General features: G+C 30.3%; 1 long non-coding RNA gene across 1 annotated transcript; it reads left to right on the top strand.

Moving 5' to 3' along the window:
• Positions 1-15,824: 15,824 nt before the first annotated feature.
• On the top strand, positions 15,825-16,167 carry LOC139905619 (uncharacterized). The gene is made up of 2 exons (XR_011780537.1): positions 15,825-15,920; positions 15,983-16,167. It is a non-coding gene; the product is annotated as an uncharacterized lncRNA (long non-coding RNA).
• The last annotated feature ends 2,800 nt before the right edge of the window (positions 16,168-18,967 follow it).

Below are 18,967 nucleotides of genomic sequence, written 5' to 3'. Positions count from 1 at the left end.
TTTTTTCTCTTTTTCCTTTTCCGTCTATTCTCCCGATTCAAGGCGGACTCCCTCCTCAGTAAAAATATCCATAAACACGGATGATAAGTTTCTCGAAACAGCCTTGCAACTTTTCTTTCAATCTAAAAAGAGGTTTTGTTAAGCAAATTAGGGAATTTGATGATGTGAAACAATTGCAGTTTACAGTAAATTCATACAGTCATTGACTGAATTGAATGAAACATATATTGTTGTTATTTGAAAAAATCCTGCTATTCATCGAAAAAAAGTCTTTAAAATGTAACATTAATTCAACTTCAGAGCCATCTAGCGTGTAAAAAATAAGATGTATGAATGTAATCCGTATAGTCATTTTTGATCAAAAAATACCAATGTTAATCTCTTCTAATCCATATATTAATAATAAATATTAGTATGCATAAGGGAAAAAAGAGTATATGAATAGAGTTGTTTCATACTGTTATGTAATAATAAATAAAATCTCGTAGACATTTAAGTCAATTCATATTTACATATGTATAAAAATTAAAAAATGAATGCTACTTTGGATCAGGGTTTCCCAAACTTTTTCAGGGTTGGCTTCAATATAAACTTCTCTCCTAGACACATAGAAGTTTTTCTTCTAAATCGAAAATAATGGGATGGTTGTATTTGGTGTAGGGATAGTTATTTTATATTACTAGATACCAAAGGTCACATAATTTTTTTTTTTTTAGCTCAATGTTGTTTTTGGGTACATTGTATAAGTTTGCCCGCACGCCCTACTTTTCTTTCTTTCTCAAAATTGGAGACAGCGACTGCAGATAGTCTTAAATCAATTATTACAGTCTTTTAATAATAATGAAATAAGTAACTTTGAAAGGAAGAACCTAATATTGGAGATATGAGGAGAGGGATACCGAATCAATCAAACTTAATTGTTCCACTAAGTTTTGACGTAGGATTAGAGAATCATTAGAGTTTGTACTCTATATTTCTATTTATGTATGTTTATATTATTAATTTTCTGTTACAGGAGTTATTGGATTTTATGAAATTGAAGTTTCTCTTCATGATAATAATTACATTCATCCTGTAATTATTCATGGTAGATACAAGACAAAGTTGTTGTGATTTACTCAAATAGATATGATCTCCTGCGGCCTCATACCTCAGTCCACTGATAACCTCCTCCACATAACCTGTGACCTTCCATTTACTTTCATGATCCCCCAAAATGCTAATTGTCCAATATATCATTTGAGATCCTTTTTCTCCTAAACCAGTAATATATTCTTCGCTTTACGAAATTATTTCCTTATTATTAAAAGGTTACAATAATTGAATTTCAACTATCCATTCTCCTTGTATCCAATTTCAAGGTAGAAAGATAAAGTATGACGTGTGGACAAACTTATACAATGTAACCGACGTTCTTCACTAAAAGTAATTCTTGCTCTACCTCTCTTGTTTTCCTCACTGCTGGTTTCTAAGAATGGACTGACAACCCGGTCTTGTACTATAAGATATAAAAATCATGATATCTTTCAGACATGTATCTTTCCAACTCTTCTAGGAGAGCACAATACAATTGAAGGAGATAATCTGATATGTTATTTTCTTTATCCAATTCCCAGCGGATTGGAACCTAGTAAGTTTCATGGTGGGCAAAATTTTGTTTCAAAACTTACGCTTAGATGGGGAGGTGGAGATAAGAGATCGAATTTAGAAATGACTTGTATGATTTCCTTGGAACTGCAAATTAATTTCATTGAATTTTGTTAATATATCTGACAATAAGGAATGTCAACTTTGATGTTTTTTAGATCATCAGAGAGCCCAGTTTTAGAGTCGAAAAAAGAATAAAAAAGTTTCAGGAAGTTTCCTTTTGATAGCCATGTAACTTCTATGTGAAGGAATACACATTAAAACTCTTCCTCATTATCACACCAAGCTGTCGAAACAGTCTGGAATTGAGGGAATGCACCCGGATCTTATTTACTGCTGTGATAAAAGTATTAATTGATTTGTGAAGTCGACCACTAAGATTTTTAAGCTACGAGATGCTGCCTGTTGGTCTAGTCTAAGGACTGCAAGTACACCAGGTACAGCTTTTCAAGAAACTGAAGAGGCAACAATGGCGACCTATCATGGATGGTGCACCATTTACTGAACCGCAAGAATGTGGGCTGTTTTTCTCTTGAAAAAAAATTATCATCGATATAAAATACCGATTCTAATTAGTATTTGTTTTAAGATTTCTTACAAATATCCTTTCTTGAACTTACTTTCCATCTTTTACAAAAACAAACATAAGCAAGAAGCACATATTAATTTTCTTTTAAAATGAACTCATCTTATTTCAAGCTAAATCATGTTGCAGCAAGAATGCTATACAATTTATCTTGTATCTTTTGAGCCATTTAATTTATTCTTCCTTGAACTGAGTTATTAGTAAGAGATATATACTTCTTAATTCGGCCTGTTGACTTATGTACAACGGCATACATAATCTTTCTTACTGTCCAATCGTGTAAGCCTTGCCAGATCTTGCATTCAGCAAAGATATGTTGTAGGGAGCATGCAAACCGTTTTGTGGATTCTTGTGAACTGATTAGCACCCTATTCTCAATAGTTTTTTGTGCCTTGAACTTTTCCGAATCATCATGAATCTCAGGGACTTTCGATCTCAATATTTAAAGAAATAAAAGATTATTAGTTCAAAAAATATTTTGATATAGTTTTATAATTACTGGACGTCTTTTAAGTACTTGCATGAAGTTTTAGGATATATAATTTGGGTTTTAGTTTATGGATCTTAGTTTTTTGTATTCCCACGTTTTTATTTAAAGTATAAGTATTTATTCTATGTAGTCTGTTTACATTTGAGAGCAATGGTATACTGAGTATAAGGCACCAATAATGAATTACAATAATACGATCTCGATAAAACGTAGTTCCATCCTATCAAACGGATAATATTCAACGAATTACTTGCTGAATATGTTGCAATCACATTTTTAAAATTTTGTAGATCAATTTGTATGTTTTATGTAATAATATGTAGTCACCAGTTTTTTGCTCTACCGCCTCCCCGATCGCCCCTTTTCACATTACCCCCCTCCTACATCAACCCCACCCCCTCTCCCAGGGAGGAGGTATCGTCCACTTTGGGAAATGCTACTTTAGATGAAGTTTGGCAACGAACTAAAGTACTCCTTTGACCATCAAGTCATACTATTTTTTTTCTCAAGTTGTTACAATTATTATTTTATTCCTGAGGAGAGAACATGTAAGTATTGTGTAACTATATGTGTGAGTGTGCCAATGAAAAAGGAAGAGTAACACCAAGGATGTATGTGAGAGTTATCTTCTATATTATGAAAGCAAAGCTTATATGTTTGTTCACGCCTAATAACTTCAGGCAATGTCGCATAATACTACCGATAATACATATTTCAGATTCAAATTGACAATAAAATAACAAGGATAGTGGAAATTATTTACGCAAAGAGAAGTAATAAAGACAACATGGATAATGTAAGAGTAAGAGGCTTATTTTTTAACTTTTAAAATAGGTATTTTGTGTGGAGTTATTTGAAATGTAATACCAAGATAGAGGATTTTAGTGTCGTGGAATTATATTTTTTGGACTATTTTATTCGTTTTACTTTTTGCAAATGAAATCATTCTTGTGAATAAAAAGGATGAAATATATAAGCTCGTTCAGAGTTATTAAGAATATAATCAGATGATCATACATAATGTAATATATTAAAAATAATTATATCAATATTAATAATACCATAATTATCATGATCACTAATATATGTACAATGACGTCATTGTATGTATACTCGTATTACTGATTTTTTTAATGTTTACATTAAAAAGCTGAATTCATGGCGGTCACGTGTTCATCTTTTTGCTAACTTTAGTTAGCATTAGCTACTTATTTCATTATTTGGGTGAATAATGATCAGGTATGTACACTTTAGGCGCGTCTGTAAAATATCTTAGCCCCTAGATGCCTATATCTTAAATAATTACCTGTAAAGGGCATCTAAGGATGACGACTGGCTGCCTTTCAATACTAGTATTTACTAGAGGCGGAAGGGGCTCGGGCTAAGTCAGGGCTACGATGTTTCGGACCAATCTGCAGGCATTCGGGCCAAAATATGATACAACTAATTTATTTCAATACCATATACTAATGAGAGCTAAATATATTTAAAACATCAACATGTAATAACTAATTCATGAAGTCCAGTGCCACATGCAGCAGAGAGCACCTTCTCTCAGGGAACAGAAGTTGCTCGCAGTGACAAATATTTCCTAGAAAGTAAATCGAAAAATAAGAGCAAATCTGGGTTTTCCTTCCTAGAGCCACCCATGCAGAGTATTTCAAGTTCTAGGCTGTAGTGGAATGTGAAGTAATTATTGGTATCAATTTACCAATAACAGGGTTTTGAAATTTTCTCTCCCTTCTGGAAGTTACTTTCTCCGTCAAAAGAACCCATAATATCAAAGATTCATATGAATTATTTGAAGCAGGGATCTTATCTGTAATTTAGAATCTTGTATCTTCATTTTCATTCAGTTTGATCAATTCTGAACTTTATTCTTCCACAGCTCTTCGTTTTCCCACTTACCCCCTAAATAGTCTGTCTTTAAGCCTAGGGTCAAAACGAGTTGAAATATCCAAAACATTCATTCCTTCCAATTTGTAAGTGCTCCACTTACTATTTGTGACCCTATTATTCATAAGCCGTTTTCGATAAGTAGTAAAGGAATTATTGTACATTAGAAAAACATGTCGGGCTGGAAGTTTGGGGCCACGGGCTTTTCTGGCTTGGAAAAATGAGGTTCCGAAGGCGGGCTTTCAGGCTCGGATTTATACATAAAATCTACATTTTTTGTGTTGTATTTATTAACCATTCTATACATATTCTGGGCATAGTGTCACATTTTATTCATGTCATGACTCTTCAGGTGAATATTCAAAAATATAATAATAATTATACCAAGCAATAAAATTCAAATCTTGGAACGCACGCCGGCAAAACTCCAAATTTATTATTTCGATGGGGTATGAGAAACAACGTGATTCAAAATAATCCCAGAGATGGTGCGTCCTAATCGGGCCCTAGAAAACTGAATAGATATATTTAAGTATAATATACTCATCAAGAAAGTGTAAATACTATTTTGTTAATCATTGCTATACAGTAGAATTGTAATAAATCTTAATATATATATATTTAATTTGTTAATAATGTGTTCCTATATATAAAAAAAGAATGCTTTGCAACATTTCAGTTCCATAGAAAAAATATTTGTATAGTTCCGGAAGCATGAATGAAAGCATTGATATTCTTCCTTGTAATAAGATTTTTAAGCGTAAGAATTCAAATATTGAGTTTGAATATCTTTAATCATTAATTAATATGCTTAACGATTAAATGCACAACATCATTGTTTATTTCGATGCAAATGACACAAAAAATAAATTACAAATTAATCGTTTTTTGAGAATAATTGACCCTTTTAGTACTTAAACTTAACTAAAATTGGCTATATGTCTTGTCAATAATCATGTATGAAGTGTTATGTATCATTCTTATTTTTAATTACTTTTATTAAGTTGACGTATGGAATCTTTTGAATTATTGATGTTCCTTTTACTTAGAATTCTTACTTGTATTGATTTTTATTATTCTATGAGTATGTACCTATTTTACCTTTTAGTCCCTTAGAAATATATTTAGATAGTGTATGCCTGTACTCTTAATAAAGTAGTCATTATTGAAAAGTCTTTCTCCTCTCTTTTGCTCTCCGGTTGAATCTGTCGTATTTTAGGAAGACTACATCAAGTTTTCTTATCTAACTAATATTCATTTTCAACTTTTTTCAAAAACACCTCCATAAATGAGCCATTCTACTATTCTAACCACAGGAGAAGTAAATAGTAAACACTTAAACGAGTATTACTATTAGAAATAAAACAAAAGTTATCCATAATCTGATATATTAGGGATCAAAATTATATTCCTTGTCTGATTCTGACGCCAAATTGGGAAAATTAATCTGAACTGAAGACAAGTGTTTAATCTGACAAATTGTGTATTCCTCATGTGCCCACATTTAATTAATTATTTCAAATTATGCGACAAAATGTTTGAGATCCCCCACTCTTTTTCCTAGCCTTTTCATCTTTTCTTGTCTTCCTATACAGGGTGCCCACGATAAATTGGAACTACTTTAAACTTCATCCAGATCCATAATGTGGATATTCGTGGTTAAATCATACTAATATAAAAGGTTGCGTGAACAATACACTATAACTTCCACCACAATTGTTTTGATAACATAATTAAATAAATTGATCTTATAAGATAATTCAAAAATGAGGTGTATCCCCACAATATTAAAAAAATATAGAAGGTTTTCTGAATAAAGGCTTTTTTAAATTATAGTTAAGACTTGTAGCTATTAAATAAGATATTTTTACACTTTCTGGATTATTCATTTTTGGAGCTATGAGCCTCTGAAAAAAAAAAACCCGTTTTCAACTTTAAATAAGGATAATTCAAGTTTTAATGATAATAAATACATTTTAAAAACTGTTTGGAATTTTTTAGCATTAGGCTTTGAAATAAATTAATAATATTTATCCATATATTAAACAAAAAGCGGTAAAAAAAGCTTTGAATCTTAAAAATACTAAAAAAACAAAACATTTTAGCCCTTTTCTAAAGACCCAGACGATCAAGGTTCATAGAGAAATACAAGGTTATACCACTACGACTGATGTTTGACTTCCACCACGCTTTTAATATTGACGTCATAGTGGATGAGTGATTGCGTATTTTGTCAAAATCTGTTTTTCCTGCCCAGCAGCCGTACGATACATTAAATTGAAAATTCAGGCAATAGTGACGACATAGATTATGTGTGGTTGCGTGTTTCTCCCTGTCTTGCCAGGAGTTGGTACAATATATAAGATTGAAAATCCGAGTAAACTTGATTACATGATGGTCTAACCTTGTATTTCTATTAACCTTGCTGTAGATGATTAAGTAATACTAAGACCATATTTGGAATTAGAGTATCAAATTCTACTCTTTCGATTTTGTGACATTTATGCTGTTGAGCAGCATTAGTAATTACTGCCATTCCGTGTAATTTTTCTTTTTTTCAATTATATGAACAAGACCCAAGTAGGAAGCGTCATCTGGTGGTATAATTTGTTTTATTAGTTTATTTCTACACCATTAAAATGAAACTGAAACCCAGAAAAACAATTTTCCCCTTATTTTACAACAAATCTTTTCAAGTTGTAATGTAAGGTTCAATTTTTAGTTTTAACCGTAATGTAAAACAATAAAAAAAAATATTTGAGCTTTCAAATATGTTCAGACTCTAATTTCTGTATGATTCAACATATTTATAAGAACTGTATTCAAGATAACTTAATAATGTTTATATTTTTGGAATGTTTGTTTATCTATTGTTATTTCCTTTAATTTTCATCTATATACTGTGGAAGCAGTGCCTCTGAATCAAAATTATACTCAAAAACGTATTTTTTTTTGAAATAGTCTTTAAAAACCATGCTGTTGAAAGTTGTATTGGTCTTTTGTCGTGTTCTATGGCTTATAAAACAATAATAAATGTGAGTTTTAGCCGTATGCTGGACCCTAGTGTCATCTGTAAATTAAATTTTGGGAGCTCGATCGTTTAAAAAGTTATTTTCCATGGAATTTTCTCTCCTACCTGCAACAAGGAGAATCATTTAAAATCACTCAAGCTCTCATAATGTCATTGGTCTGGAAACTTACCTCAATTAAATAATACTTTATTGCAGTCTTTCCCAAGCTATATGCGACACAGAACCGTATTAAATATTTCTTGATAATTCTTGATTTCAAGTACGTTTATTAAATACACAATGATCAGAAAATGTTTTTGAGGAACACCAGAAGGTCTATTCAGGAACTCTTGGATTCCACTAAAACCCCTTGTGAAAAAACTGTTCCATAGTATAGTACGTAAATTCATTTTCCCCTCCCCTTTTTTGACCAACTAATATCTACTTTTTTAAATTTTTTTATTAGTAAAATACTTATGAAATGAAAGAAATAATTGAATTAATATATTTAGTCATGTAATGAATGTCTTTTGAAATTAAAATAGCTCTTTTTATTAATTATATTGATAGAAAAAGTAACCTTATTTTTAATTAAGAATACTATACTTGTATTCATTTAATTTTTGACCCCCAATACGACAATTATTATTAATCATTCTCAATGGGCTTGACTAACACGACTTGAAGCTAAATGAAATAATCTCAATTAGGGACACTAGTATTGTATATTTTCCCCATCTCATTCAAGTGACTCTTTCAAAAGAATAATAATAGATTAATTTGCACTTTGTTTATTCAAGTCATCATTTATTTGGAAAGTGATGGTAACATAAAGAGCTTATAAGATCACTTAAAATGAATGCGAGTCCATTATCCTAGAAACATTATTAAATAGTCCAATTATGTATTATATACAGTTGTAAAAAAGAAACCGAAAATGAACGCTGTCACCCAGACAATATATAAAAATGTTTGTGAGGAGAGCAGCTTAGTTGTCATGATGTTTTATTCTATTAGCTGCGAGAAGCTATAAAATGAAGTAAATAAACACAAATCACACTCTGTTTCTAGCAAGGACACTGAGAGGAAATACTACAGTGTCTATCCTCCATTCTATTCCGAGTCCAACTAAGACGTAAACTTATAACTCTGCAGAAAATCTCACATTGTTATTCTTCGCCATTCTCAAACTTGACACCTATGTGTTCTCTCTTCCAAAATAAAAGAATAGCTTTAAGAGTTTGGGAAAATATAAAACACTATTTATGTTGCAACTGCGAAAAGTCTCACGCTCGTCCAATTATATATATTTTTTACATCCTATATTGTATTATTTTTACATATAAAATGTTAAGACGAAAGTCATTCACATATCTGGTGTTGCATCGAAATTATAACACTTTTCACTATTATATAGGTAGAGCCACAGGGTTTTTTTCCTGCAAAGTTCTTTTTCCACTTCTTGAGATCAATTACTTATTAATACGGTCACCCATGGCGGCGATAATGGCATTCAGACGGCCTAAAGGTTGCACACCCGTTACAAATAGTCTCCTCACTCCCAGAACTAATTGAAAAAGGCCTTAGGGAGACAATATTCGGGTGACAGATGTTGTAGGTCCTTGATTTCAACATGTGGCCAGAAAGTAAGTAAAACGGTTTCAAGTCAGGGCTTTAGGGAGCTACATACACTTGGGTGTGAAGACTTTTCCCCATTGCTGGTTGTGAATTTGAGAGCTCCCTCTTAATTCTTGCTGTTAGAAAGACCATGCTGAATGAGGTAGACGGTATTGCTGGACACTTTAAACTGGTCAAAAATCTCTGTGGGAGTTATTTCCACCCCGGAGAAGTGCAGATACCTTGATGCGAACGTCTCTTTCCTAAGCTAATTTTTAGCTGAGAGTGACATGTCATGAACCATGAACTCAGGAGTTTCTGATACAATTTGAAGATTTGAAATTGGTTTCTCAACCTAGATTTATACGAGCTAACAGGAGTGTTTTAATTTCCACACCCAGTACTATGTATTTAATTGCATTTTTTATATTCTTTAAGTATTAGGCTTTGTTCATAGTTGAATAACAATTTAAATTGAGTGAAAGGAAAATAATTCCAACTATGAAGTATGTACACTTTTGCATGTATGTACCAAAGTAAATACTGGCAAACAAGAATGAAAAAAATCTTTATTAAAAAACATTGCTGTAATAACAATCTATGTCGTAAGGGGAACATTGTAGATACTCGTATATACCTAAATGGATTTCAATCCTAGGAGAAAAAGACATCAAGTAAATTGAATAGAAATATACATTCATATTACGAGGTAGAATGAGAGGAATAGGTAATTTAAAAAGAATGGAATTTTTCAAAGCAAGAGTCCCTTTTGGGATTTGTTATTTAATTTTGTTTCCTTTATTTAAGTGTTAAGAAAGAACTCAAATTCATTTCATATATATGTATGTAACTATTATTATTTAAACTCGACGAGAGATTAACTTATTGTTTCAGTTAAAACTTAATTGAGTTTTTTTTTAATAATAAATTGATTTGGACCGATATTTCAACCAAGATCGCGTTTTTAGACATGGGCCGAAATTTAATCTTTTTCAAATTCTGGACCGATTGTTTTTTTTTCAGTTTTGCTCATTGTGCTGATGTCCACCACTTGAAAAAAAAACATATCCAGTCATTAACAATTTATCCATAAAATCCTTATATACTTTTTTTATGTGTTGGATCGATCGAATTTTTGGATGTGACCGGTACAGGTTGAACTTCTTTATAAGGCCGAATTAGTTTGATTAGAACAAAAATTACAACTGTCTCAGAGATACCTAATATTTCCCAGACTGAAACGCAACACTCCATGTTAGTGTTGTATCCACTGCACTGATTATGTAAGGCATAGCTTTAAAAAAGTAGTTATGCGGATACAAATATATCTAAAATGATATCAGTATTTTGAAACTTTCCATTGTGAATATCCGGTTGATATTACTTTAATAATAAATGTTGTGCTTCTGTTTGATGTTCAATGTTTATTCAAAATTAAAATCTCGTCTCTGATGTTTATTACATATAACATCATGTCCTTCAATAATAAATCTTTAAACTAATTGTATAAAATAACTTGTTGTTTTACCAATTTTTTGTCATGGGATTGTGTAGAATTTTTTATCGAAGATTAATGTCATAAATTGGTCAAAACAATCATTCTAATTATATATGTTCATTGATAAATGTTAGATCTCATATAATTAAAATAATTTAATTGTGGGTTTGATGTATGTCTCAATTAGTCACAGAAAAAGGAAGAAGGTATATTAAATACGAATTAAAAAAAGGGAGTTAGGAAGAGAGTGAGTGAGTTAATCTTAGTATGCATCTTCAATTTTCATTATATTTATGGTTGAAGAAGGAACATGGCAAGTTAGCAACGGCAATGAGAATAAATAAATCAGAGGCTCAAACATTTGAAAAATTGCTATATATTTACCAAAATCAGGATTTTCACATGGTGAATTATATGATGCATTTCCAAGAGTGTCAAAAGGGGGTGCAGGTTTGATTATACCTATTTGCATCAATGGACAGAAACAACAAAAATATGTTGTAAGGAGGTTTTACAATAGAAATTTACCTATTATGCAATTATAGTTGATAATAAATCGTTTTAGTTTTTTAATTTGAACATAAATAAGCTATTTTTCATTGGCCATCTTTAAAATAGTGTGTTCGTGCTAGTATAGGATATTATTTAATGCCCCCCCCCTCTTTTTTGGAATCTCATACATCTTTGAGAAATTTCCATAGTTTAACTCATTATAGTATTAAAAGTTTGTATTGTGGCGTGACTTATAAATAAGGGAGGGACAATGATTGTAAATAGAAGAAAATACAATGTATATACATTTAATTATTTTCTTAAAAATGTTATTTATCCCGCCGATAAAGTTGGACCCTTAGAGCTGTTGCCATTCCAGCTATTCATAGAACTCATTGGATATACCTATATGTTCTCATTAGTGAATTATGAATGCAAACTACTCAGTATTAATTAGAGATTTTATTTATTTAATGCTTAGATCTTCCTTCCTCTTTCTTGCAGCCTCATACATCTTTAAAAATTTTTTTAGTCAAACTCATTCTAGCATTTAATAAAAAAACAAACCCAAAAACATAATGGATTAAGATAATGAAATGATTACAGAAAAATAGAAGATGAATGTATTTTTTTCGGAATCCATGTCCATATTTGTATCTAAATATATATGCTTATACCTAGTAATATGTGCAGGCATTAAAAATTAAATAATACTATCACAAAATACTACTTTAAATTTGCCTAAAAATTATAATAGGTAATTGAATCACAGGTAAAGTATCCCTCAAAATTATGTTGAAAGATAACTTTATAGGATATTGGCCAGGGCTAGTTTTAAGGGGCACTTACTGCAGACTCCGCCATCGGTTTAGGATCCCGTGTGGGATAGATTTAAAACAAAATAAAAATTATAAATCCTAAAAAAAATATGTTTCCATACTAATAAAAAAATTAATTGACATTTAGGCAAAATAAAATAAAATGTATTTTATTTTTGAAAAATATTTTTTTTTTTTTGAAAAATCAAAGAAATATATGAGAACTTCTAACCCGGGAATTTTTTTCAAAATTCATCTTAGATTTAAAACTTTGAAAATATTTCTGTTTTATTTGTATTGACCTTGGGCAGAAAAATTAAATTTTATCATAACAAAAATTTACCATATTTTATATAAATTAAGTAGTACGTGAATCCTCCCCATCTCCCCGTTTGTTAAGTCGTATATTTAATAAGATTGAAGTTTTATTGAATATATATTATAATTATATTCAATTATAGATGTACTGTTGTACAAAAAAAGAGGGTTTTTTTTTTTGTTTTTTTAAAAATTTTAAACCTTACTAAATAAGTCAAATTCGCCCGTTTTCAACTTTAATCTACAAAAAATACTTGTTATTGAAATTTTTCATACATGAAATTCTACTCTAATTGTAGAGTTAGTAGATTTAGAGCGACAAAGTTTTTTGAAACGCAATATAAAAGTACATGCATGCTACCTAAAATGACTACTTGATAAAATGACAAAGAAATGAAGACATGTTCAATGATCAGAAATTACATGAGTCCGTAGTTATTGAGATTGAATCTATAATAAGTTTGTCCAAAAAATGAGCTCAAATGTAAGTTGTGGCAAAATACTTGATGGGGAAGAATTGCAAGATCTAGAGTTTGAAGAGGCAGTAGTAGAAGAAGATTATGTCGATGAATACTTGACTCATCCTCATATGAAGAAGATTTCTGATATTTTCTAGTCAAAATTTTTTTTAAATATTTAATAGTTCTCAATGGCAAAAGACGAAGGTAGAAATTATACATATAATATCATAGCAATGACTCCTGGGCCCACAAGATATGCCATAGCCCATTCAAATGACATCCTTTTGACATTTTGCCTTTTCATGTGTCCAAATATTGAAAATGACTAATTTGGAAGGTTTTAGAAGATATGGTGAGAATTGGACAACCCTTGATAAGACTGATCTTGAATCCTACATTGGGTTATTGATATTGGAAGGTGTCATTCAATATTGTGGGGAGAATATTCCTAGTCTTTGGGATGAAAAGAGTAGTTGGGCAATTTTTAGGATTATAATGTTGCTCAAAGACTTCCAAACATATTAAATGATTACAATTTTGCACCTCCAAAAAGTAAGTAAAACAAGTTATTTATGAACAAAAAGGTCAAAAATACATCTGTAAAGGGAAAACTAAGATTGATATATATTGTTCAACATGTTCAAGCTTTTTAAAGTTCAGTTGTATGTATACTTTCCATTTTTTGTTTCTAACTATTTATTCATTAATTTATTTTATTTTATAAATTAAAGAAATATTCATAGAAAACGATTATGTGACTTAGAATTATATAGTATTTGTTTATATACTTTTAATTAATATCTAAATTGAAAATTAGTTATTATGTACTATTAATTCATCTTATAAAATATAATATATGTTTAAACTTGAAATAAATATGGTGTTTAATAGTATATATTTTGAACTGTAAGGCAAGAGGTGTGTATACAAAATGAAGACCACGTAAGGGTTAAATTTGTTTGAACAATTAATGAAACAAGAAATTTAAACTGTTAAAAAAAAGAAAAAAAAAAAGAGTTTAGCATAATAATCTTTACCCCTTATTTTTTAAATTATGTCGATTTGATAAGATGTACTCTTAACTATATATTAACCAACTCAAGAAATTAACTTTTAATTAGAAGTGGAGTGAACGATATAGTAACACTAGAAAAAAAATATAGAAGGGCTGAACCGGTTCTGTTCTACGTCTATCTAGTCCTATCCTGTGCCTTTATTGGTCACACCATCTTAGCACTAATTGTTTTTCTTTTTCTAATCTCAAAATTTTCAGTCTTTTCTACGTTTTGTCAGTCCTACTGATAGATAAGTCCTCACATTTAATTCTACTCAACTTTTCTTGAATATGATTATTTTTTATTCCATATAAGAAAAAGAAAAGAAGATATCTCTATCAACTTTAAATACTCAAATTATGAGTATATACAAACTGATAAAGAATAAAACAGAAAACAATGAGATTATTGCAATAATATTAGGACTACCTAGTATAATATATTTTATCAATAAAATCATCAATCTTTTAATATAAGACTAAAAAAATCAATCAACTGTGGCTAATAACTCATTCCGATAACCAATTTATCTTAATTTGTGTATTTATAAAACTATTCAAATCAAAAACATACATGGAGAATACGTAGTTTTTCTTCCCTTCCCTTTTTGACCAACTCAAGGCTTTTTTCTATTATTAAAATGACTATGAAGTGAAAGAGGGAATGCAATTAATGTTTTAAAGAATAATAAACACTTTTTAAAATAAAGATCAATTATACCTACAAGTTAACTAATTAATATATTTCTGAATGTCTCCCTATTAGAAGACGACCAAACAGATGCAAAGGCTCGGTAAATCATTATGGATAGATCATCAAAACTACAATTTAAAATAGTTAAAACGGTTTCTCATGCCCTTAAATTAATCTTAGACTGCACTAGGAGATAATTCATAAAAGTAAGAGTTAGTAAAAGTGAGGAAAGAAAGAGGAATAAACTAGAACAGAGGAGATAAATAGAGCTGAATATAATACTACTATTAGCAAAAACCTGTGCAATTTAGAAAATTGGTTCAGTAGAGGCTGTCTGATCCGAACTGGCCTTAATAATATGGCAAAAGAGAATGTAATATTTGAGTGTATAAGGAAACTGGAAAAAAATCAGATGTCAAACAAGGGTATAAACTTGTTGATCGATGAAAATGGTCAAAAGATTGAAAATCAGATATATATTAACCAAGTAATAACTAAGGTTGATAATTTTGGTAAGAATAGAAAAGCGTGCGAGGAGAAGGAAAGAAGTACTTATGGCATCATTGATTAAATAATATACATCTTCTTTTGTCAAGAACGTTATCATTCCCACCTTTATTTTTCAATATTAATATAATATTAGATGCTGATAGTCGATAGAGAACTAAATAAAATGCTTCAAATAACGTCGCCTTCCGTCTGGATTTCTGAAAATGGAGGCTCAGGAATTTGGAAATACTTACCGGATGAGAAGCACATGGCTTGTCGGATTTATTGATATAAATGTGCCTTTAGTCTCCTCTCAAGAATTACACGCCACTTATTATGCTCATCTCATATCAAGAGCATGGATATTCATCTATAAAATCAAGTTAACGATGAATACGTCAAGTTGGACTTTAACTTTGATCTCACAAAGATGCTTATTGCATGAAATATAAACTTATACATTGCTAATCATCTACGTTCAAAAAATTTATGGAGAAATACACGGGTAAACTTATCCCTTCCCGAGGAACCATTATTAAATTAATGGAGGATGTTGGTACTGATGTCACCAAATGACAATCAAGTTATAAGTAAAAAGTATAAAATATTTACTAATTTCGAAATGAAACTCTGAACTTTGTACTATCTAACAGTAAGTATTCAATTTTTTTTTAAATCTAACCCTAAAATATGATTTCATTTAAGCTAAACATATCAAGAATTATGATACACAACACACTCATTAAATGGCTAAAACAACTGCTTAAATGGTCACAACAACGGGGGTAGTAGCTTTGGATGGTTTGCAACTAGTTTGTCTGAGACTACTTACTTCGCTTTAAGACTTGGGTATAATAATTAGGTTTTCCAATACTACATAGTCAATAAATATTACTTTTTTATAACTTGAGGCTTAGCTATGGTTGACAGGCTCCAAGAAATGGTGTTCAGAAAACTCATAAAAGGCAAAAACAACTGCTTAAATGGTCACATCTACGGGGGCAGTTACATTGGGTGTAGCATTATAATTAGCAATTGTGTATATCCTTCATGATAATAGTATGTTGTTATATAAGCATAAATAATGGGGAAAATATCTTTTTTGATGCTCTTAACAAGGAGTAATATTGCCGGACATTACTACATAATTAGCTTTTGCTCTAAATCTTTAAGATGGATTTATTTCTAACATTTTCTTTATTAGTATATTTATTGTCTAATTTTATTATTTTGACATTTAGTTTATTATTAATAATTAGTTAGATTTTATCGGTATAGGTATATCTATCCTGTGCACAATTGTATATAGCAACTTCCACATAAAGAAGAGGGGTGATTATCTTTTTGATTAAACTCCACGTCTCGCTTGTGTTTTACAAGCTAAAGTTATGACATATTTAACTGGATTCCCGTGTCAGAACAAGAAAATATTATTTAAATCAATCTATTATTTCAATATTCTGTATATATAATTTATTGTTATTAGTTATATGATTCCAATTGTTTAATTTTGTATATTGAACATAAATGTATGATGGTATATTTTTTATTATGTAGATTATATTTAATTAAATCCTTCTTTTTTAAACTTCAAATATATTTCGAAATACTCTACTTTGTCGTTTCATTAGTTATTATTCTGAGAATATGGTTCATAATAAATTACAATTTCATGGAGTGTGACGTTTTCAAATCTACTATAACGGATAACAAACGTCTAAGTCAATTATACTTAGTATAACTTCATTTAACATTTTGCTAATAAATACTTTCGTTATACCCTCAAAAATCATAATAAAGCAGGCAGATGATAATCACATCAGTATTTTAAACAATGATACCATGTGTATCCCCCCTTCTCCTTGCACGCACTTTTCTCTACAATATTATCAACTTTAGTAATAACTAATTACTACCCAGAATTATTTGAATGTAAAAAATGTAAAACGATATTTGTGATCAATGTAGAAGTTATCCTTGGGAAAATAATACCTCCAAATGCAACACCCAAAGCCTTCCCCAATTATTGCAACCAATGAGGAAAACTTTAGAAGAAGAGATTTATATAAAGGCTAATAGAAGATTACATAAAGCTCTACAACAAAAAGAACAAATCTCCAGGCCCAGTTGGTTTTCTAATGGAATTTTATAAGAAGTATTGCTCTTTATTAAGTCCATTGTTAAAACAAGTTTATAGTGAAGCACTCTCACAAGGTTTTTTCGATCAGCATATTACATTAGGAACCCTTACATTAATTCTCAAAATGGAAAATAACCCAGATATGTCCAAAACCTAAGGCCACCTCATAAAAAATACACAATGGTGGACTTAATAAGAGAATTGGAAAGGTCATTCCTCATATCAGTCACTATGCTCAAAAAAATATTGTTGGAAGAAGATTTATGGGGATGTAAATAGGGGAATAATGGATTCAATAAAAGTAGGAAAAGAAATAGAGCATAATGTAACGTAGATGGACATTGATTTTATGAAAGCTTTTGACGGCATTTATCACGATTTCATACTGAAAAACTTACTTATGTATGAGGATTGGTAGTAACTATACGAAGATGGTTGCGCTGCCCCTACGTAACATCTACACAAAATACTCAAATGATGTAAACAGCTTTAAAATTAAACAAGGTTCTCCCCAGGGAGATCCCTTGTCTCCCACACCATTCATTTTAGCAATGGACCAACTAATCAGAAAATTGACTACGCAGGTTCGATAAGGGGCATCAACTCTGGGGTCTCTGGACACAGGGTTGAAGCTTTTGCAGCAGATTTGACTGTTCTGTATTCTGGGAGATTAAAAGTCGTCCAGAAATCTGTAAGTGGTACCCTAGAAATTTTTAAAACTTTCGGAGAATGTTCTGGATTGAGAATTAATTTTGCTAAGTCAAAAGTTCTAAGCAACAATGAAAATATTTTACTTGGTCTAGAAATATGTACAGATAGTAACAAAGATAAAAATACTTGGATCTATAATAAGTATCATGGGGGACTCTTTTACGGAATACTTGAGAGAAATCGAGGAAAAAATTAGAAAAATTTCTGAAGATATGCATATCTTGATATTTCTCAATATTTTTTTTGGGAAAACACTTTTATATTCGTGGTTCAGAAGATTGGCATTGTAAAGAGGAACACAAATCTACCAATATTTTTTTCGTACTTGCAAAAAGAAAAAAAAAGTAATACAAAGTAATTTCGTGTAAAAAAATACCCTCGAATACTGGTTCATTTTTGCAAATATTGAAAAAATTATGTTATAAAATGTTTTGCAAATTGAAATTACTGTATAAAAGTGTTAGAGCCAAAAATGTAAAGTATAAAATGAATCGTTTTGTGGCATTTCTTCTTAAAAATTGGAAATTGACGTTTGATGAAAAAAAGATAAAAATACTCATAAAATGACACATATTTCAGTTAAACATGAATTTTTATGCGTCAAATTTATATGCAAATGGAATTTCCTGACAAATTTCTAGAAATTTTATTTTATCTACTAATCCAATATTTTATTGGGGATACATTTTTTTTCACCTGAAAAAAAAAACTAAAGTCCAATTTTCACCGATTTCTTATTTTGCCCATAACGTTTTGGATTTTGAATAAATTTAGAAAACGACATTATTCGTATAGTTGTTTTGAAGGCTCCCCTCACTATTTGATTTATAACTCAACCCCCCATCTAGTCTCCTAACTCCAAAAACAACTTTTGAGTTTTGAATATAAAAATCCCCACTTATATCAAGAAGATTACTTCTCATTGACTTTATCATGTGACTTGGTATTATTTAGATTGAGCTCCTTAAATAAAAAAGAAACAACCGTCATAAATACCATAATACAAAATAAAATCTATTTTAGGGAGTCGTGTGTAGCATTGACC

This window comes from Lepeophtheirus salmonis, chromosome 6, assembly GCF_016086655.4.
Source record: "Lepeophtheirus salmonis chromosome 6, UVic_Lsal_1.4, whole genome shotgun sequence".
Classification (NCBI taxonomy): Eukaryota; Metazoa; Arthropoda; class Copepoda; order Siphonostomatoida; family Caligidae; genus Lepeophtheirus; species Lepeophtheirus salmonis.
This window is presented reverse-complemented; position numbering and strand designations above follow the sequence as displayed.